Below are 22,278 nucleotides of genomic sequence, written 5' to 3'. Positions count from 1 at the left end.
ACCTCAGCCTCTGGAGTAGCTGGGACTACAGATGTGTGCTTCCATACATGGCTAATTTTTGAAAACATTTATTGTAGAGATGGGGATCTTGCTATGTTGCCCAGGCTGCTTTTGAACTTCTGGCCTCAGGTGATCCTCATGCCTCAGCCTCCCAAAGTGCTAGTATTACAGAGGTGAGCCACTGTGCCTGGTCGTCATATAACCTACTCTTAATCTCATTTAGTTTAGAGACTAAACTAATTACGGATCTTTTATGCCTGCTTTATTATAAAATGGCAGCCCAGTTGTAACAACTTATGCTCTGATTTTATTAACAAAAGTCTAGTACAGGTGAAATACAAATGAAGTCTAGAGTTTAGTTAATAGTATCGTGTCAATGTTAGGTTTCCTATTTTGGCAGCTGTACCATAGAATGTAAAAATGTTAACATTGGGGGAAACTGAGCGAGGGTTATATGGAAACTCTATAATATTTTTGCAACTTTTCTGTAAATGTAAAATTGTTCTAAAATAAAAAGTTTACTTTAAAAAAACAAGCCTAGCATGTGGCAATGATTATAACAATGGATGTCTGTATAATGGCCTGCTCAGTGTTCTCCAGATGGTTACTATAGTCATTAAAGTTATACATAATAAAAAGCATAATGACAGTTTTGGCACATTCCAAGTGAAACTGGTGTTTTAAAAATCAGCTCAGGTTATCCATTTAAACTAACAAACAACTGATAAAGCACAATCAGACCAAGAACAGTTCTCTAATATTTTGTAGAATATATGGAAGTCCTGTCTTTCCTGAGGCTAAAATAAAATTGGATGAGACCAGTTGACTAAGAAAAAACAATCGTCTGCCAGTTTCTTTTGCATTTCTGGCTTATTTGGAAAGAAAGACAAAGAAGCTGAGTGGATCAGATGCTCATGTGTTCCTTCTTTTTTCATTCTGGTACCTGGAAATGCCTGAGTTGGGGTAAATGGTAAGATCCCCAAATCCATGAGACAGGGCTCATTTAACAAATAATTTGGGGTCAGCCTTGGTGGCTCATGCCTGTAGTCCCAGCACTTTAGGAGGCTGAGGCAGGCGGATCACTTGAGGTCAAGAGTTCAAGACCAGCCTGGCCAACATGGTGAAACCCCGTCTCTACTACTAAAAATACAAAAATTAGCTGGGCGTGGTTGTGAGTGCCTGTAGTCCCAGCTACTTTGGAGGCTGAGGCAGGAGAATTGTTTGAACCTGGGAGGCAGAGGTTGCAGTGACCCGAGATGGAGCCACTGCACTCCAGCCTGGGCGACAGAGCAAGACACAACCAAGCTCACTTGCTCACGCGTTGTCTATGACTGCTTTCCTGACACAATGGCAGAACTGAGTAGTAGTGACAGAAGACTAGAGGGCCTGCAAAGTCTAATGTAATTACTATCTGACCCTTTACCGAAAAAGTTGGCCAATCCTGTAACGGACAACTTCCTACACACACACAGATCTCCCTCTTGGTTTTCAGAGCAACATTCTCATCTGGCTTTCTACTTTCTCAACTGGCACTCTGGGATTTAAGCGGTGATATGACAGGGGTGGTCTGGTGAGGACTAGACTAGGAGTGTGGCTAATCAGGAGGCTGGTGGGCACTAATAGAAAGATAAGACGTCGAGTACGAGAAGAGCTAATTAATATACAATTAAAGAGGTGAGGCAGGTCCTATAAGACATGGGAGAAGGGAAGTTCCATTTTAAGAAGTGAGCTGAGGAATAGGAGACACGAGGCCTGTGTGGTCTAGGCAGGCAGTCTAGAAGGTCAACGTTTGCGGGAACTGCATGAACAAGCAGGGTGAAACCAAAGCTGCAGTCTAATCTTAGGGCAAAGGTGATTTCCCCATTTTATACTGCTCTCTGGAATTGGACAGCCTTAGGTCCAAATCTACTTATGACATTCAGAAGGAAATAAAAAACCTGACGTAACCCCACCTTCTCCACAGATTTAAATCCTGTGTTGGATGCTGAAGAAAAGCTACGTATCTCTCCCCTACTAGACTTTCCTCAAAATTCAGTTCCAGATAGTACTGATTACTTTATTTATTGATTTATTTAGAGATAGGTCTTGCTATGTTGCCCAAGCTGGACTCAAACTCCTGGGCTCAAATGATGCTCTTACCTCAGCCTCCTGAGTAGCTGGGACTCTGTGCCAGCACACCTGGAGCTGATATTTTTACTTTCATATCTCATGAAAATAACCTTGGGTTAGAAGCTTGTCCTTCCTTCATGACCAGGCCATATGTTTGGTTCCATTATCAAAGTGAAAGCCGTCTCCTTTCCATCCTCCTAAGCAAGAAAATCTCCCTTATATGTCAGTAAAAGTACCAAGCACCTACATTCTTTCTAATTCTCGCCTGCTATCAAGAAAGTATAAAACGAACAATAGTGGGGAGAGAAAAGGTGACGAAGAGAGGGAGGTAGTTTAAGTTGTGCTGATTTCATTATTTGAATAGCCAGGAATGGAAATAGATCATCTAAAGATGATAAATCAAGTACGTGGCATAAACCGCAATTACTTTTGCACCAACCTAATAGAATAGGTATATTTAGAAACGCAAAGATAAAGCCCAGGCGCGGTGGTTCACGCCTATAATCCTAGCACTTTAGGAGGCCTAAGTGGGTGGATCACTTGAGGCCAGGAGTTCAAGACCAGCCTGGCCAACATGGTGAAACCCTGTCTCTACAAAAAAAAAAAAAAAAGGCAAAGATAAATACTAAGAACAGCAGAAAAAGGGAAGTGGTAGTGTGCTAATTTTGTCAGTGTTCATAGTATGGAGTCAACTGGTTTTGTTTGAAGAAAGAGGATTAGATGTATTATATAAACTTGCAGTTATAAGGCAACCACTAGAACAAAAATTTATTTCCCTATAAACTATTAGGAAACACACACATGCAAACACAAAGAAAATACAGTCCAGTAGAGAAATGTAACAACAACAACAACAACAACAAAAAGTAACAACAACAAGTAACAACAACAACAAAAACCCAGAAAATATCATACAAAATTTGATACAGAATTAAGACCAAACTTATATGTATATGGGCTAAATTCACTGTGACAGACACTGTTGCTTACTTAGTAGCCATTTCCCTGCTCCTGCCCCACTGCCTTATTTTGTCTGGGGAATGTACACAGCCCTAGCAGATGAGTCATTATTGGCTAAGCCAGTCATAGCCATTCTGTGTCCTTTTGTCAGCCTTCCTTACATCTAAGAGTAGCCAGTTATATGGCAAAGAGATTTGAGGGGAAGTCTACTACAGGGCTACTGGGAAAGGTAATCTTTCCCCTGATAAGAGTAGCCCCAGGAGGATAAAGACTTTTACCCTGACTACCCTGTTTTCTGCCTTTGAACTGTGATGTTGGGAGCTGTGGCAGCCATTTTGAATTTATGAGTTAACAAGAATAAGGACTGGCAGAGCAGAAGGAAGGAGCCTAAGATCTGCTGACATTGTTGAGCTCCTGAATGAATGCCAGCTACCAAGTTGCAACATGACTCATATCTTTACTTCCAACTTTCATTTCTTTCTTCAGGCTTATATTACAAAGAGGTCATGACTAATCTCACTTAACAAAGTATTCCTGTCAAAGCTCTTAGCCATTTGCCTTTGCAGACAGTTTAGATATTTTACCTGGAGCAGAGAATAGTTGATTTTGTGCTAAAAGTCTTCCTAACAGAGACTGTTCCTGGCTTCAGATGATATCAATGACCTTAATGTTCAGCTTGTGTCACAGAATTCCAGAACTCTGGAAACAGCAATGCAATAACAGAAAATGATTTGGGAAAGAGCTTCTTTAAGGTCAACACATGGATTTCGTAAATGGCCCAGATTGTCTTTAGTTCTTTGTTATTTCTTCTGTTTTACAGATGCTTGAGCTTTTATTAGTGATTAGGTATTACTATTGCTTGGTATCTTTTACTGAATTCTTATGAAATTCTTGTGAATTTCTACTTGTATGAAATTCATAATCTTACCAATGGGTTTTCTTTTTCTCCTCAAGGTTTCCTTCCATTCCCTTACTTCACATTCAATGAATTTCTTGTGTATGCCACTACTAAGTCTCAAGCTCCTACAATTATTCTAATTTCTACTTCTGTGTATTGCTACACCATCTCTCCACCTTGCCTCCTCCCTCTCTGGGAGTCTTATCCCCCTCCTTTCTAAAATAAATTCATCTAAGGTGTTCCCAACCATCCTAGGCAAACCTTTAGAGGACTTCACTTCTACTTGGTCTTCCTTCATTCTCCTACTTCATTGGTTCCTTCCCCATTTACCTTCAACGCTACAACAGGTCTCTGTGGATAGTCATGCCCAGCCCCCAGCACACTTTCTGTGGGCTACCTAAGCTCTTAAATGGATGGTAAATGCCTTGGGGTTGCATTTGTTGTCTATCCATACTCTCATCTACTGCCTACTTGGCAGTGCGGTTTCCATCCTCCCAGCAACACTGAAACTGTTTTCTAAAAGGTCAACAAAGACCTCTTTTTAGTTAAATTCATTACTTTTCTGGTTTTTCTTTCTCTGTATCTCTCTACAACATGAAAAAGAAAAAAAAAAAAGATTTCTCATACCTCAAATGTTCAGCTTCCTTGGCTTCTGTCCTATTTGCTAGCAGTTCCTTCCCTTTTTATTGCCTTTTATTTCTCTTGCCATTCCTTTGCTACATATTCCCTTGCTCCCTATTCTCTCTATCCTTTCACTCTAAAGTCACATTATCTTCCCTATAGCCATTACCTCTGCGGTTAAAAAGGCCTGTTCTGTTTTCTTTTTCTTTTCTTTTCTTTTTCTTTTTTTTTTTTTTTTTGAGATAGAGTCTTGCTCTGTCGCCCAGGCTGGAGTGCAGTGGCTCTGTCTCAGCTCACTGCAACCTCTGCCTCCCAGGTTCAAGCAATTCTCCTGCCTCAGCCTCCTGAGTAGCTGGGATTACAGGCATGTGCCACCACACCTGGCTAATTTTTGTATTTTTAGTAGAGATGGGGTTTCACCATGTTTGCCAGGTGGTCTCGAACTCCTGACTGCAGGAGATCTGCCCTCCTCGGCCTTCCAAAGTGCAGGTATTACAGGCGTGAGCCACTATATTTCACTGGTGCTGCAATTTTAAATTTTATGTATAAATGTATTTATTTATTTTAATTTTTTATTTTTTGAGACAGAGTCTCGTGCTGTAGCCCAGGCTGGAGGGCAGTGGTCAGATCTCAGCTCACTGAAACCTCTGCCTCCCAGGCTCAAATGATTCTCCCACCTCAGCCTCCTGAGTAGCTGGGATTACAGGCGTGCACCACCACACCAAGCTAATTTTTTTGTATTTTTAGTAGAGATGGGATTTTGCCATGTTGGCCAAGCTGGTCTCGAACTCCTGACCTAAAGTGATCTGCCTGCCTTGGCCTGCCAAAGTGCTGGGATAATAGGCATGAGCCACCATGCCTGGCCTTATTCACGTGTTTATTTTTGAGATGAGGTCTCACTCTGTCGCCCAGACTGGAGTGCGGTGGTACTATGATAGCTAACTGTAGCCTGAAGCTCCTGGGCTAACACAATCCTCCTGCCTCAGCCTCCCAAGTAGCTGGGACTACAGACGCAAGCCACCATGCCCAGATAATTGATAAGTTTTTTGTAAAGATGGCATCTCACTATATTGCCCAGGCTGGTCTCGAACTCCTGGGCTCAGGCAAACCTCCTGTGGCTGGGCTCAAGGCTTGGCTTTCCAAAGTGCTGGGGTTATAGGCATGAGCCACTATGCCTGGCTGGAACTGCAACTCAAAATCACCTCCCTTCTCAAACTAGCTCCCCTTCCCACTTTCCTGCCTGTGGTCATGGGATGGTCACTTTCTTAATCACTATCTTAGTCTGCTCAGGCTGCCATAACAAAACACCACAGACTGGATAGCTAAAACAACAGAAACTGATTTTCTCACAGTTCTCTGGGTCAGAAGTCCAAGATCAAGGTTCTGGCAGGTTTGGTTTCTCCTGAACTCTCTCTCCTTGGCTTGCAGATGGCCATCTTCTTGGTGGGTCCTCACGTGGCTTTTATTTTATTTTATTTTATTTTTTGCACCAGAGGCAGGGTCTCATTCTGCTGCCTCAGACACCTGAGCTCAAGCAATGCTCCTACTTTAGCTTCTCAAGTTGTTGGGATTACAGGCACGCACCACTATACCCAAAAATGGCCTTTCTTTTGTGCATGTATTTCTGGTTTCTCTCCCTTTTCTTATAAGGACATTAATCATATTGGATTAGAGACCTCTCTAATAACTTTTTCACCTCTCTAATAATTTTTTAACCTTAATAATATCTTTAAAGGTCTTATCTCTAAATACAGGCACATTCTAAGCATGCTAGGGATTAGGATTTCAATATATGAATTTTGGGGTGGCACAATTCAGTCCATAACAGTTTGTTACACCAAAACTTGGGTGTCCTCTTCACTTACCTCTATCATTTTCTATCCAGATATTTTACTTTCTAGATTTTTTCTATTAAGTGTTTAAATTCATCCTTTTATCACCATTGCCAGTGCCATTTTCAGGTCTTAACCAACTCGAAATTTCCATGCCTGGTCTTTTATAAGGCCCTCTGTAATCTGATCCATCTTGTCTTTTCTTTTAGTATTTTTATCATGTACATTGTAGAAAATATAACACTAAATTTTTGTGTCTGGCTACTTTCACTCAATAAAAAAGCAAAGTCCTCTTCCCTACCCAGACCCATTTCCCAGATGCAGCCTTCATATAGTTGAAAATTCAAAAGGTACCAAAGTCTACACTGTGAAAAATCTCCCTCCCACAGGCAACCTATGTTATTAGTTTATTGTATATCCTGAGCTTACAGATAGTTTGTACCCATGGGTACGTCTACTCATTTTCCCACAAATGGCAGTGCATTAGCCTGTTCTCATACTGTTATGATGAAATACTCACAATTGGGTAATTTATAAAGAAAAAGAGATTTAATGGACTTACAGTTCCATATGGCTGGGGAGGCCTCACAATCATGGCAGAAGGTGAAGGAGGAGCAAAGGCACATCTTAAATGGTGCCAGGCAAGGGCACGTATGCAGGGGAACTGCCTTTTATAAAACCATCAGATCTTGTGAGATTTATTCACTATCATGAGAACAATATGGGAAAAACCCACCCCCATGATTCAATTACTGCCTACTGAGTCCCTCCCATGACACATGGGGATTATGGGAGCTACAATTTGAGATGAGATTTGGGTGGGGACACAGCCAAACCATATAAGGCAACATACTGTAGACACTGCTTTACCTATACAAATTGCAATTTTCATTTAATATAACAAAAATAGCAAGCAGTTCTTGAGCACTTTCTATTTTTCTATTAGTATTCTGAATGCTTTGCATGTTTTAACTCATTTAATCCTTGAGATAACTTCCTGGGGTAAGAGCTATTATAATCCCCATTTTACAAATGAGAAAATTGAGACACAAAGCCTAGGATTGGCAGAACTAGATTTGAAGCCAGCAGGCCAGCCCCCAGAGCTCAGTACTTAACCATGATAGCATGTTACTATGTCTTAGGGATTGTTCTATATCTGGACATAAAGAGTTTTTGCATCCCTTTTAAACTTTTCTTTTATTGGAGTTGAAACATATGCTCAGGAAGGTGCACAAACCATGTATACAGATGAAGGAATCATTAGAGAGTGAGGATACCTGTATAATCACCACCTAGCTCAGGAAACCAGAACCCCAGAAGCACCCTCTCCTCTCATGTGCTCCTGAGTAAAGCTTACGGCAATTATAAAATATAGTCCCCAAATACTTTGACACCATTCCTCACATCGAGAAATAATGTCTCTATCTCTTGCCCTTGAATCTTGACTCAATTGACAGCTTAACCCATAGAGTACTGCAGAAGTGATACTGTGCCAGTTTTCAGGCCAGGCCTTAAGAAACTGGCAACTTTCTCTTCCTGTTTCTTGGGATGTTTGCTCTTGGAATCCAGCTACCAAGATAAAGAAAAACCATGCAGCTACATGAGAGGACATGTGTAGGTATTCTGGCCAACAGTCCCTGAGGTCCCAGCAAACAGCTGGCATTAACTGCCAGACATGTAAGTGGGTAAGACTCCCAGTGATTTCACCTCCAACTCTCAAGTCCCCAACAACACCCATCCTCACTGCCCCCAGCCTTTGAGCTGTCCAAGCTTATGCTGTTGAGGCAGAGATGAGCTGTCTCCTCCAAGCCCTGCCCAAATTGCAGACTTGTTGGCAAAACACATTGTGGTTGTCGTTTTAAATTGGTAAGTTCGGGGTGGTTTTTTACATACCAGTAGATAACTAGGGTACTATTTTCTTTTTCTTTTCTTTTTTTTTTTTTGAGACAGAGTCTAGCTCTGTCACCCAGGTTGGAGTGCAGTGACGCAATCTCTGCTCACTGCAACCTCCGCCTCCCAGGTTCATGCCATTCTCCTGCCTCAGCCTCCCGAGTAGCTGGGACTACAGGCGCCTGCCACCACACCTGGCTAATTTTTTGTATTTTTAGTAGAGACGGGGTTTCACCGTGTTAGCCAGGATAGTATCGATCTCCTGACCTTGTGACCCGCCTGCCTCGACCTCCCAAAGTGCTGGGATTACAGGCGTGAGCCACCATGCCCAGCCAACTAGGGTACTATTTTCTTTTCTCCTCCCAAGTGTAATCACTATCTTGACCTCTGCTACTATAGATTAGTTTTGTTTATTCTTCAACCTATATAAATATAGTCTTATATGGTTATATAGTTTGTATTATACAAACTTATATAGTTAGCATTATTTTGTGTCTGGCTACTTTCGCTCAATATAATGTTTGTAGGATTCATCCATGTTGTTGCATGTAGCTATCATTTATTATTGTAAAACATTTCTTTATATGCCTATATTATGTCACAGTTTATTTATCCATTCTACTGTTGATGGACATTTAGGTTAGGTTGTGTTTTATTTGGAGCTACTATGAATAATGATGCTTTAAATATTCTTTTTTTTTTTGAAATGGAGTTTCGCTCTTGTTGCCCAGGCTAGAGTGCAATGGCGAAATCTCGGCTAACCGCAACCTCTGCCTCCTGGATTCAAGCGATTCTCCTGCCTCAGCCTTCCAAGTAGCTGGGGTTACAGGCATGGGCCACCACACCCGGCTAATTTTGTATTTTTAGTAGAGGTAGAGTTTCTCCATGTTGGTCAGGCTGGTCTCAAACTCCCGGCCTCAGGTGATTCACCCGCCTTGGCCTCCCAAAGTGCTGGGATGACAGGCGTGAGCCACCGCGCCCGGCCTCTTTTTTTTTTTTTTAATATATAAAAGTGCTTTATTTTACTCTTTCCATCCTGAATAAAAGTTTAGCCAGTTATAGAATTGTGCTTGACATTTGTTAACCTTGGTACTTCGAAGAAATACACACTTTGTCATTCATTGCCTTTTTTCTTCAAACATTTTTCTATTCTCTGGTGGCACTGATTTCTTTCTTCTAATTTGTTAATTTTTAATTTTTATGTATACATAATAATTGTGCTTCCATTAATATTCTTAACTCCTTACAAAGTAAAATGAGATCATTTGTCTCCTTACTCTCCCTCTCATGTATCTTTCCCCTTCCACATTCCAACTTCTGTCAGCTATGTCTTTAGTTTCACATTGTCAAGAGGGATAGCATTTATATTCTGTGCATGACAATATTCAAGGAGTGTATGTTATTTTTATAGATTTGTTCTAAGAGTGTAATGCCAATATATAGGGTTGCATTATTACGACTATATAAATACTGTTCACTGTAGAACAAAATATTGTGCCAGGAATAATGCACCCCCCCCCACCCCCGGCAAGTTCCATTATCAGAATGCCTGGGCCATTCACAAGAAAGTGTTCTTTTTGTTTGTCTGTTTGTTTTGTTTTTGAGACACGGTCTCACTCTGTTGCCCAGGCTGGAGGGCAGTGGCACGATCTCGGCTCACTGCAATCTCTGCCTCCTGGGTTCATGGAATCCTCCCACCTCAGCCTCCCAAGTAGCTGAGACTGCAGGCACATGCCACCATGCCTGGCTAATTTTTGTATTTTTTGGTAGAAACAGGATTTTACCATGTTAGCCAGGCTGGTCTCAAACTCCTGACCTCAAGTGATCCACCCGCCTCAGCCGCCCAAAGTGCTGGGATTACAGGCATGAGCCACTGCACCCCACCCACAATAAAGTGTTCTTAACATCCATCCAAATAGACCGTCTTTTCATTCAGTTGCTCAAAAATCATGCCACATTTTTAGCTTGCTTCATATTTGGACATTTTTTTCTCAGCATTTAAAATTTTTTTTTTCTTTTTTCTGAGACAGGGTCTCACTCTGTCACCCAGACTGGAGTGCAGTGGTGCGATCATGGCTCATTGCAGCCTGGACCTCCTGGGCTGAAGCAACTCTCCCGCCTCAGCCTCTGGAGTACCTGGGACTACAGGCATGTGACACCACGCCCTGCTAATTTTTGTAATATTTGTAAACACAAGGTCTCACTATGTTGCTCAGGCTGGTCTCAAACTCCTGGGCTCAAGAGACCCACCCACCTGAGCCTCCCAAAATGCTGGGCTTATAGGCAGCCTGTGTTTCTAATTGTTATCTTTCTTTATTTAGAGGTATATTAGTTTCTTAGGGCTGCCATAACAAATTACCGGAAAGTAGGTGGCTTAAAACAACAGAAATTTATTCTCTCATAGTCCTGGAAGCTGGAAGTCAGCAGAGCCATGCTCTCTTGGAGTTCTAAGGAGGAATCTCTCTTTTCTTTTCTTTTCTCTCTTTCTTTCTTTTTATTTTATTTCTCTCTTTCTTCTTTCTTGCTTTCTTTTTTCTTTTATTTCTCTTTTCAGGAATTCAGGGAAGAAGGCTCTTCCTAGCTTCTGGTGGCTCTCAGCAGTGTTTGGCATTTTTTGGCTTGTAGCTTCAGCACTCCAATCTCTATCTCCGTCTTCACAGGACCTTCTTCTCTGTGTATCTCTGTGTCTTCTCCTCTTCTTATATGTAACCCAGTCATTGGATTTAGGGACCACCCTAAATCCAGGATGATTACGTCTTGAGATCCTTAATTAATTACATCTGCAAAGACCCTATCTCTGAATAATATCACATTCTGAGGTTTCAGGTAAACATGAGTTTTGGGTATATACTATTCATCCCACTACAAGAAGAAAAATATGACTTGCTCACTATGTGATTAATATCTTCCTTACTCTAACTAATGCAAAGAAAAAGGGAATTTATAGGGCACATAACTAAAAAGTCCAAAGATTAATCCAGGAGCTCCAACAATGTAATCACTGCAATGTTTCTTTCTCTCCATATTCTGGTTTTGTTTTCCTTTGTATTGGCTTTATTCTCAAGCAAGGTCACTTCATGTACTGGCGAATAGAGGTATCAGCATCCTTCTAGGCTCATCTCTTCTTCACAGATTGTGATCCTAGCAAAAATAAAAACAACTCTCCTGACAGTTCCAGCAAAACACCCGTGGACTGCCTGATAGAACTTGCTTGACTCATTTCTGAATCAACCACTGTGGCCAGGGCCATGAAATAACTTACTTGGCCAAACCTGAGCTATAAGCCTACCCATAATGTTGAGAGGTGGGAATATCCCACCTGAAGCACAGGAACTAAGTATGGGGTAGGGATGGAGCCCTAAGAGATTCTTGGGAGGCAAAAAACACATGTTCATTATTCCTTGAAAAACTAGAAAATAGCTTTATGTTGCTCTAACACTTGGTTGATAGTTTAGCTGAACGTAAAATCTAGGTTTATGATAATTCTCTTTTAAAATGTTGAAAGCAATATTTCATTGTTTTATTTCTTCTTAAAATTTTATCATGAAAATTTCAAAGTAAAAGTTTAAAGAATCTATAGTGAACACCTATATACATACAACCTAGGTTTTCAAATAACATTGTATGTTTGTTTTACCAAACATCCATCCATCTATCTATCCCTCTATTCAGCTGTTGACCCAACTTCTTTATGCATTTCAAAATAAATTGCAGTCATCACTATACTTTACTCTCAAACACTTCAGCATGCATATCATTACTTAGAGTTCAATATTTGTTTATAATTGTTTTCATTTGAGGTAAAATCTGTACACAAAATACACAAATATTAAGTGTACCATTCAATGAGTTCTGACACTGCAACCCAAATCCATATCAACATACAGAACGTTAGATGTTCCCTTATGTTTCTTTCCAGTAAATCCCTCCACAGTGTGACTTCATGAGGATGAATTCATGTAGCATTTCCTTTCCTTTCCTTTTCTTTTCTTTTCTCTTCTCTTTTTTCTTTCCTTCCTTCCTTCCTTCCTTCCTTCCTTTGTCTCTTTCTTTCTTTCTGAGACAGGGTCTCACTCTATCACCCAGGCTAGAGTGCAGTGGCATGATCTTGGCTCACTGCAACCTCCACTTCCTGGGTTCAAGTGATTCTTGTGCCTCAGCCTCCTGAGTAGCTGGGATTACAGGCACCTGCCACCACACTCAGCTAATTTTTGTATTTTTGGTAGAGACAGGGTTTCACCGTGTTGGCCAGGCTGGTCTCAAACTCCTGACCTCAAGTGATCCTCTTGCCTTGGCCTCCCAAGCATTCAATCTTTTCAATATCGTTCTTTTATTCAGCACGCTTTTGAGATTCATCCATGTTGTAGTCTTCATCTATTTCACTGTATGACTATACCACAGGTTATTTATCAGTTCTCCCACTGACAGACACATGGGCTGTTTCCAATTTTCAGCTATTATGAGTAAAGCTGCTATAAACATTCTTGTACACATCTTTTTGTAGACACAGTTTTCATTTCTCTTGAATAAATACCTAGGCATGAAGTTCCTGAGTCTACAGGGTAGGGGTAGATTTCATTTCATAAGGAACTTCCAGACCTTTTTCCATGTGGCTGTACCACTTTATTTATTTTTTTTTAGAAAGAGTCTTGCTTCATCACCAAGGCTGGAGTGCAGTGGTGTGATCATGGCTCACTGCAGCCTCAACTCAGGCAACTCTCCCACCTCAGCCTCCTGAGTAGCAGGGACTACAGGTGCACACCACCATGCCTGGCTAATTTTTTTTTTTTAAGTTTTAGTAGAGATGACATCTCACTATGTTGCCTAGGCTGGTCTCAAACTCCTAGGCTCAAGCAATCCTCTTCCCTTGGCCTCACAAAGTGTTGGGATTATAGCTGTGAGCCGTTCCACTTGGCCTGTAATTTTAAATAGTAAGTTCTGGTTTGTCTAGGTTCTCTCTGGGATTGAGAAAAGTTCTTCCAGAAGGAATTTATAATTGCCTCTGCCAAGTACCAGTGGCACTGACAACTCAGGACAACTTTAAGTTAATTTCTCCCCCTGGGGTTTATTAAACCAAACTAGTAATGAAAAGCCAAGCCCAAACTTATGTGAAGCAAACCTATAGTTGCCAATTCTTGAAGGAGAAGTTTATCTGCATACAGAGCCCAGTGGCCAAATTTTTTTCTGGTCTACCCTTCACGAACAAGGTTCTACTTCTTTTATTTGTTTTTATTATTTTTATTTTCATTTTCTTTTGAGACAGAGTCTCACTCTGTCACCCAGGCTGGAGTGCAATGATGCAATCTCAGCTCACTGCAAGCTCCGCCTCTCGGGTTCAAGCGATTCCCCTGCCTCAGCCACCCAAGTAGCTGAGATTATAGGCGTGCACCACCACATCTGGCTAATTTTTGTATTTTTAGTAGAGACAGGGTTTCAGCATGTTGGCCAGGCTGGTCTCGAACTCATGACCTCAGGTGATCCACCTGCCTTGGCCTCCCAAAGTGCTGAGATTACAGGCTGAGCCACCACACCCTACCAAGGTTCTACTTCTTTAGGGTTCCTGGCTTTATGAAGCACTTTTACTCCTACTCCCCACCTTGAGTGAGCTCAAGGCTCTGATTTCTGTCCTCTGTGCATCCATGAAACTCACATCTCTCTGTTGTACAAATCAGTGCTGTGTCTGGCAGCTTCAACTTTGCCATCAGCTTTCCACTCTGCTTTCTAGCTCCCTCTTTGTTTTGGGCCTTTGGGGATATCCTTTATTCTCTTGTGAGTACAGCTAGGTATTTAAAAGCATATTTATTATATTTTCCCCAGCAATCTCAAGATTTTGCCACATTGCTGTTTTACTAGATACAGAAATCCAGAATTTTTCCACTCATGGATAATACTGTGTTTTCTGTTTATAAGCTGTATTTTTCATATAATACTGTATCATAGACATTGTGTCATACCATTAAGTGCTCTGCTACTAGATCATTTAAATGCCTTCATTGTAATTCATTGTAGGGATATTCAATAGTGTTTAATCATATCCTAATATTGGACATTTGAGGTTCCATTTTATTATTAGTAGTATATTTTTGTAGTTATTACGACTACATTTATTAAATGTAAATGGTTGTTCCTTATTATGAGATTATATCCTTCCTACTTTTATAATATTAAATATCAACTTTTAAATTAAATATTGGTAATAAGGTTTTTAAATTTGCTTAAATATCTTTACTTGATCATCCCTTTAACATCCCCCAATTTTTAAAGTCCTTTTTGAATTCAGCATTTTATTATTAATTTAATTCAACATCATTATTTCTTTATAATATGAGTGATGAATTTGGCCCCTCCCAAATCTCATGTCCTCACATTTCAAAACCAATCATGCTTTCCCAACAGTCCCCCAAAGTCTTAACTCATTTCAGCATTAACTCTAAATTCCACAGTCCAAAGTCCCATCTGAGACAAGGCAAGTCCCTTCTGCCTATGAGCTGGTAAAATCAAAAGCAAGTTAGTTACTTCCAAGATACAATGGGATGACAGGCATTGGGTAAATACACCCATTCCAAATGGGAGAAATTGGTCAAAATGAAGGGGCAAAACAACCCATGCATGTCTGAAATTCAGTGGGGCAGTCAAAACTTAAACCTCCAAAATGATCTCCTTTGACTCCATGTCTCATATCACATTGGGTCATGCTGATGCAAGAGGTAGGCTCCCAAGGCCTTGGGCAGCTCTGCACCTGTGGCTTTACAGGGTATAGCTCCCCACCCGGCTGCTTTCACAGGTTGGCAATGAGTTTCTGTGGCTTTTCCAGGTGCACAGTGCAAGCTGTAAGTGAATATCATTCTGGGGTCTGGAGGATGGTGCCCCTCTTCTCACAGCTCCACTAGGCAGTGCCCCAGTAGGGACTCTGTGTGGGGGCTCTGACCCCACATTTCCCTTCCACACTGCCATAGCATAGGTTCTTTATAAGGGCCCCGCCCCTGCAGCAAACTTCTGCCTGGACATCTAAGTGTTTCCATACATCCTCTGAAATCTAGGCAGAGGTTCCCAAACCTCAATTCTTGACTTCCATGCACCTGCAGGCTCAACACCATGTGGTAGCTGCCAAGGCTTGGGGCTTTCAACCTCTGCAGCAACAGCCTGAGATATATCTTGTCCCCTTTTACCCATGGCTGGGGTGGCTGGGACACAGGGCACCAAGTTGCTAGGCTGCACAGAGCAGGGGGGCCTTGGACCCAGCCCACAAAACCATTTTTTCCTCCTAGGCCTACAGGCCTGTGACGGATGGGGCTGCCATGAAGATCTCTGACATGCCCTGGAGACATATTCCCCATTGTCTTGGCAATTAACATTTGGCTCCTCGTTACTTATGCAAATCCGGCAGCTGGCTTGAATTTCTCCTCAGAAAATGGGATTTTCTTTTCTAATGCATCATTAGGCTGCAAATTTTCTGAACTTCTATGTTCTTTTCCCCTTCTAAAACTGAATGCTTTTAACAGCACCCAATTCACCTCTTGAATGCTTTGCTGCTTAGAAATTTATTCTACCAGATACCCTAAATCATCTCCCTCAAGTTAAAAGTTCCACAAGTCTCTAGGGCAGGGGCAAAATGCCACCAGTCTCTTTGCTAAAACTTAGCAAGAGTCACCTTTACTTCAGTTCCCAACAAGTTCCTCATCTCCATCTGAGACCACCTTGGCCTGGATTTCATTGTCCACAACATTATCGGTATTTTGGTCAAAGCTATTCAACAAGTCTCTAGGAAGTTCCAAACTTTCCCACATTTTCCTGTCTTCTGCTGAGCCCTCCAAACTGTTCCAACCTCTGCCTGTTACCTATTTCCAAAGTCACTTCCGTTATTTCAGATATCTTTAAAGCAGCACACCACTCTACTGGTACCAATTTACTGTATTAGTCCATTTTCATGCTGCTAATAAAGACATAACTGAGACTGGTTAATTTATAATGGAAAGAGGTTTAATGGACTCATTATTCCAAATGGCTGGGGGGGCTTCAGAATCATGGCGAAGGCAAGGAGGAGCAAGTCACGTCTTACATGGATGGCAGCAGGCAAAGAGAGAGAACTTGTGCAGGGGAACTCCTCTTTATAAAACCATCAGATCTCTTGAGACTTATTCACTATCATGAGAAGAGCACGGGAAAGACCTGGCCCCATGATTCAATTACCTCTGACTGGGTCCCTCCCACGATGCATGGGAATTGTGGGAGCTACAATTCAAAATGAGATTTGGGTGGGGACACAGGCAAACCATATCAGGGGGTGTCTGATTCAATCTTTAACTCATGTTTAAAAATTGATTGTTTATCCTTGTATTAATAAGTTGTAGGGATTCTTTATACATTCTGAAGTCTAATCCTTTGTCAAATATATGTTTTGCAGAATTTTTTTCCCAAGTTGTGACTTGTCTATTTATTTTCTTAACAATGTTTTTGATAAACAAATATTTTAAAAGTTGGTGATTTTGATTTGTCAATTCTTTCTACCAAGGTTTTGCTTTTAGTGCCTTATCTAAAAAACTTTGCCTACCCTCAAGTCATGAAAATGTTTTCCTGTGTTCTCTATATTTTTGCTTTAGCTACCACATTTAGGTCCAAGAGTTATCACAGTCTTTGTGCATGGTTTGATGTAGTAGTTAAGACCCTCCCCCTGCTAATATGTATACCCAGTTGTTCTAGCACTATTTGTTGAAAAGATACTATTGTTTTCTGATATCTGATAATTCTAGATATTTAGCCTGTTGTCAGTCTGATTTTCATTCCCATGTAGGTGACCTATTTGTCTCTGTTCTGGATGCCTTTTGAATCTTATCTTTTTCCTTATTTCATCTACTATTATCTTGCTTGTCTTTCAGTATGTCCTTTCAATCTGAAGATTCATGGGTATCTCAGCTTTGGCATATTTTCTGCAGTAACTTCTATTCTTGCATTTTCCCTAGGTTTTCTTTCTGGAATTCCTATTGGTTAGAGTTTGAACGGGGATTAGACCTCCAGGAGTTTTATATTTTCTAGTTTTTTTCTTTCTCCTTTTTTCTAATGTCATATTTTGAGCAATTTTGAAGTGTGACAAGCTTATTATTAACTTCCAAGTGCTTTTTCATGTTCTCTAATTGTGCTTTTTTGTAGCATCTCATTGTGATTTCATGTATTAATTTTCTAAACTACCTCTGAGAATACTAATTAGAGGCTTAAAAAGTTCTTTTTCTGTTCCCCAAATTGTTTCTTGTGTAGTCAGCCTTTATTTTTGCTTCTTCCAATTTTTGAATTGCTTGTAGCTGGTTTTCTTCATGTGTCCAGTGATTTGGGGATACTTTTTTATGTTAAAAAGAAGAAGCGGAAATTAGCTGATTTTCCTGTGTGTTTCCTCTATTATTTTATACAGAGCTGTTTTCCTGCTAGTTAATTGTCCAAAAAACAGAAGAGGCTGACAGGAAGTTCAGTTTTTTTTTTTGTTTTTTTTGTTTTTTTTTGAAATGGAGTCTTCCTCTGCTGCCCAGGCTGGAATGCAGTGGTGCAGTCTCAGCTCACTGCAACCTCCACCTGCTGGGTTCAAGTGATTCTTCTGCCTCAGCCTCCTGAGTAGCTGGGATTACAGGTGCCCACCGCCACGCCCAGCTAATTTTTGTATTTTTAGTTGAGATGAGGTTTTGCCAGTTTGGCCAGGCTGGTCTTGAACTCCTGACCTCAGGTGATCCGCCTGCCTCAGCCTCCCAAAGTGCTGAGATTGCAGGCATGAGCCAGCAAGCCTGGCGTGACAGGAAGTTCTAATCAGTCAAGTAGAGAGTGCTAAACAGAAAGGCTTCCCTTTAGGAAAAAGTGGCAGAGAGCCAAGAAGGAGGGCTTTAACTGGGGTGTCAACACCAGCATCAGTTTATGAGCATTTAGTTAAAAACTATTGTCTACTAATTGTCCTCCTTCCATTCTCTTAGGTGGTCTGGCTTTGTTCACTTGAAAATTATTTATTACTCTTTTTAATTGTGTATTGTGAGAGAGAGAGACCAAAGAGTGTGTGTTCAGGCTGCCATCTTGAACCAGAGCTTCATTCTATCTTTTCTCAAGCATTTTCTCCTCTTTCTAAATGTGCATCTTCCATTGTATTTAGATTGCTATCTTCACTGTCTCGTGGATATATCAGGCTAATATCCACCTTCATGCCCTCAATTATTATGTTTCCTTTTCAGAAATTTCATTCTTCTCTTCCCTCTCTTCTTCCACTTAAATCTAGCAAAATTCTTACCAACTTCCAAAACTTCAGTGGGCCTCCTTTGTGAATCTCATTTAACTCAGCTTTCATTGACCTCCTACTTATCTTACTGTTATCCTGCTCAATGCCTGTCATTCACAGTTCAGTTCTTAATTATACAGTCTAATATTACTCACTCTTTTTAGATGTTTATTATTATTTTGGTAACTACTTAAAACTCTTTGGGAACAAGTGTTTATTTTTCTGTAGCCTTCAAAACACACAGCACAGTGTGATTATATAGTAGGTATTCAACAAATATTTGTAATTGATTAACTTCTCTATTGTTGTTGAAGAGGAGGTAGATAACTAACTGCTTATATTTCTTTTTTCTGGAAACATTAGGAAGCCTGTCTTTGAATTGCAAGCTGAATAGTGAAGCTCCATTTCAGGCAGAAAAAAAAATTGCTAATTATTCTACATTAAGCAAAAACTTAAGTTTTATAGCATAAACATTGTCTGCTGAAAGCAATGACAATAGATACATCCAGAAGAGTTGAAGCAAGTAGGACAAGAGTGGTTTGGGGAAAAGCAAAAGCAAAATGTGACTAAAAATAGACTTTAAAAAAGCGTTTCCACAGTGAGTGAGTTCTCCTAACATTGCTAACAGTGTCAGCTTCAACCAAAGGTTTAAAGGTAAAACAAGAGCAAAAGAATTGTAAATAGTATGCTTCTAGTACTCATATCACCAAATATATCTGCTTCACCACCTCTTTGGGCACTTGGTAGGTTTGTATTTGTATTTCCTTGATCTCATGAAGTTAGGGGTAGTCATGTAACTTGCTTTGGCCAAAGAAATTAGAGTGAGATTGATATCACTTCCAGGTGGAAGCTTTAAAAGCCAGTGTGGGATTTGTCTTGTCTCTGTTTTCTGCCTCAGGGATCATGGAAACATCTGATTCTCCATAATTCTGAATTCCTGAAAGCCTATAACTCACTCATCGTGAGCGAATAACAAAGATTTGTAGTTTAAGCCACTGAGATTTTGGGGGGTTTATTTCAGTATAATCTAGTCCAGGGCAACCTGCAACCTGCAGGCAGGCTGCCTGTTTTTGTACAGTTTTGTTGGAACACAGGCACATGTATTTGTTTATGTATTATCTATGGCTACTTCCATGCTACAACCCAGGTGAGTAGTTGAAACAGAGATTGTATGGGCTGCAAGCCTAAAATATTTACTTTTACCATTTAAGAAAGTTTGCTGACCTCTAACCTGATCTGTGTTGACTATGATAGACCTAGAGGTCTCTGGTAAAAGCCTGTAGATGGCTACTTTTTATTTTGTACATAACGTAAAAGATGTGTATAGTAGCCAGTGTCTAAGATGGCTCTAGTGATCCCTGCCTCTTGATATTCACACTCTTGTGCAGTCTCTTCCTACACTGAGTAGAGCTGACGTGTATAACCAATATGGAAACAACGGAGTATTGCTTCTTTGCCCAGGTCATCAAAGACATTATGGTTTCTATCTCCCTCTCTCCAAGATCACTTACTTTGAGGGAAGCCAGCTACTATGTTGTGAAGCCCACATGGTGAGAAACTGAGGCCTCCTGCCAACAGTCACATGAGTCAAGCTTTCAGATGACTGGTGTCTTGGCCAAAATCCTGACTGCAACCTCATGAAAAACTCTGATGACAAATCACCCAGTAAAGCTGCTCCCGAATTCCTGATCCACAATTAATATGAGATAATAAATGTTTGGTATTTTAAGCTGCAAAATTTTAGGGCAATTTGTTACAAATAGATAACATGCAGTGTTCAAATGAAAAAGTGTACTGGTACTGTGTATGCTTATATATGTATATATTTGCACATAGGCTTATATATATACTAATATGTCTTATTATTGGACAAAGAATTAATGGATGTCCATAATTACAGTATACTTACATGATTTTAGATAAGTGGAATTACCTTACCTGTGGAAAAAATTATTATACGTGTATATATCTTTCCCATTCCTTTTCAACACCTAATCTTTGTGGAATAGAGAATGAATGTGTTCTGGGAAGAGAGGAAAAAATTTCTAAAACATTTAAATTTTCCTTGATATGTTAATTGCTCAGATTTGCCTTCTTTGTGTGGGGGAATAGGGTAAGAAGAGTGGCACGAACTCTATAATATTTTAACATTTTCTTTCTAAGGATGTTGATGGATTTCTAACAAAAGTGTCAGAAGGTCGCTTTTTCAATTTATCTACTATAACCTTCTTAGACACGTTAAATGGAATAGTAAGAGCATTTTGAATTGTGGGAGTGACATCCGGAATCTAGAAAAATATCTGAAATGAAATTAGGAAGTAGTCAAGAAGCAAAAGTCAGTGAGAGCCCGGGGTTAAGAAAAACTAAATAGAAGTGTGTTTGATAACAAATTGAGACTAACAGGCAAAGATAATGGGTAAAAAAAATTCCTTATTAAATGGTACCAGCAGATTTGTTTGGACAGCAATCTGTATAGCTTTAACCCAAAGTGTAAACAAAAGGTGTCTAATTAATATTTTCTGATAATGCTGGTGGGCATAAAGCATGAGAAGTGGAAAAGAAAAAAAGAAAGGCAGGCGGGAGAAAAAAAGGAACAGGGGAAAGAAGAAGTTAAAAAATAAAGAAAATACATGGTGGGATAGATGTACTCACTTGAAAATGCCTCTGGTTCTTAACCCTGTCCCAAGCTCCAGGACAATGTCTGCTACCTGGCCAAATCTCATTTTTCTTTTTTCTTTTTCTTTCTTTTTTTTTTTTTTTTTTGAGACGGAGTTTTGCTCTTGTTGCCCAGGCTGAAGGGCAATGGCGCGATCTTGGCTCACTGCAACCTCCGCCTCCCGGGTTCAAGAGATTCTCCTGCCTCAGGCCCCCGAGTAGCTGGGATTACAGGAGTCCACCATCACACCTGGCTAATTTTGTATTTTTAAAAGAGGCGGGGTTTCACCGTGTTGTCCAGGCTGGTCTGGAACGCCTGACCTCAGGTGATCCACCCGCCTCGGTCTCCCAAAGCGCTGGGATTACAGGCTAGAGCCACTGCACCCGGCCCAAATCTCATTTTTCAAGCCTACAACTTGTTTTAGGCCTTCAGTAAATATTCAACGATCAGCCTGCAAATAAGCACTGACCTCTATAGCTTGGGCTAACATGAAATAAGGGTGAGACTAAAGAAGAAACTACCAAGCTATCCCCTGATGCTCCTAAAAAGGGTAAGAATAGCTCTCAAAACAAACATAGTTTCTCCTCTTACTACCCTTTTTGTTTCATAACCATGCAGCTCTGCTGTGGATGGGAGGTCTGTATGTGCTAGAGTACGTGCTGTGAAAATCCCCATTGGATTATGAAATTTTATTAACATATAATATCATAATTATCTTAGATGGTAAATCTGTAGAGTTGAAATCTGGAGACAAGATCCTTGGTGTGGCTGCTTTCAGGATCAAACTGTAGAGCAATAGAACTTGTTCTCAAGGCCTGTAGAGTCTAACTATAAACTTGTTCTGTTGTAGACTTTTATCATGCTTATTGAACTATTAATCATAAATATGGCCAAAATTCAAGGCCCATGTCTGACAAATTTCATAGCACTAATGAAGGGACAAGATGTTTGAGAACCCTGAGAAGTCTAATATGCTTGAGTATGTTGAGAAAACTAGATTTCTGTAAAAGAAGAGCATGTGTGTACAGACAATGTATGTTTTAAAGGTAAAAGAAAAGGCTGGCTC

General features: G+C 40.4%; 1 long non-coding RNA gene across 1 annotated transcript; it reads right to left on the bottom strand.

The window, feature by feature from the left end:
- Positions 1–12,915: 12,915 nt before the first annotated feature.
- Positions 12,916–20,350, bottom strand: LOC129059901 (uncharacterized). Its single transcript, XR_008526073.2, has 3 exons — positions 20,068–20,350; positions 13,907–14,089; positions 12,916–13,226 (listed from the first exon to the last, which is right to left on the bottom strand). It is a non-coding gene; the product is annotated as an uncharacterized LOC129059901 (long non-coding RNA).
- Between the last annotated feature and the right edge of the window lie 1,928 nt (positions 20,351–22,278).

Source organism: Pongo abelii, chromosome 5 (assembly GCF_028885655.2).
Source record: "Pongo abelii isolate AG06213 chromosome 5, NHGRI_mPonAbe1-v2.0_pri, whole genome shotgun sequence".
In the NCBI taxonomy this organism is placed as follows: Eukaryota; Metazoa; Chordata; class Mammalia; order Primates; family Hominidae; genus Pongo; species Pongo abelii.
This window is presented reverse-complemented; position numbering and strand designations above follow the sequence as displayed.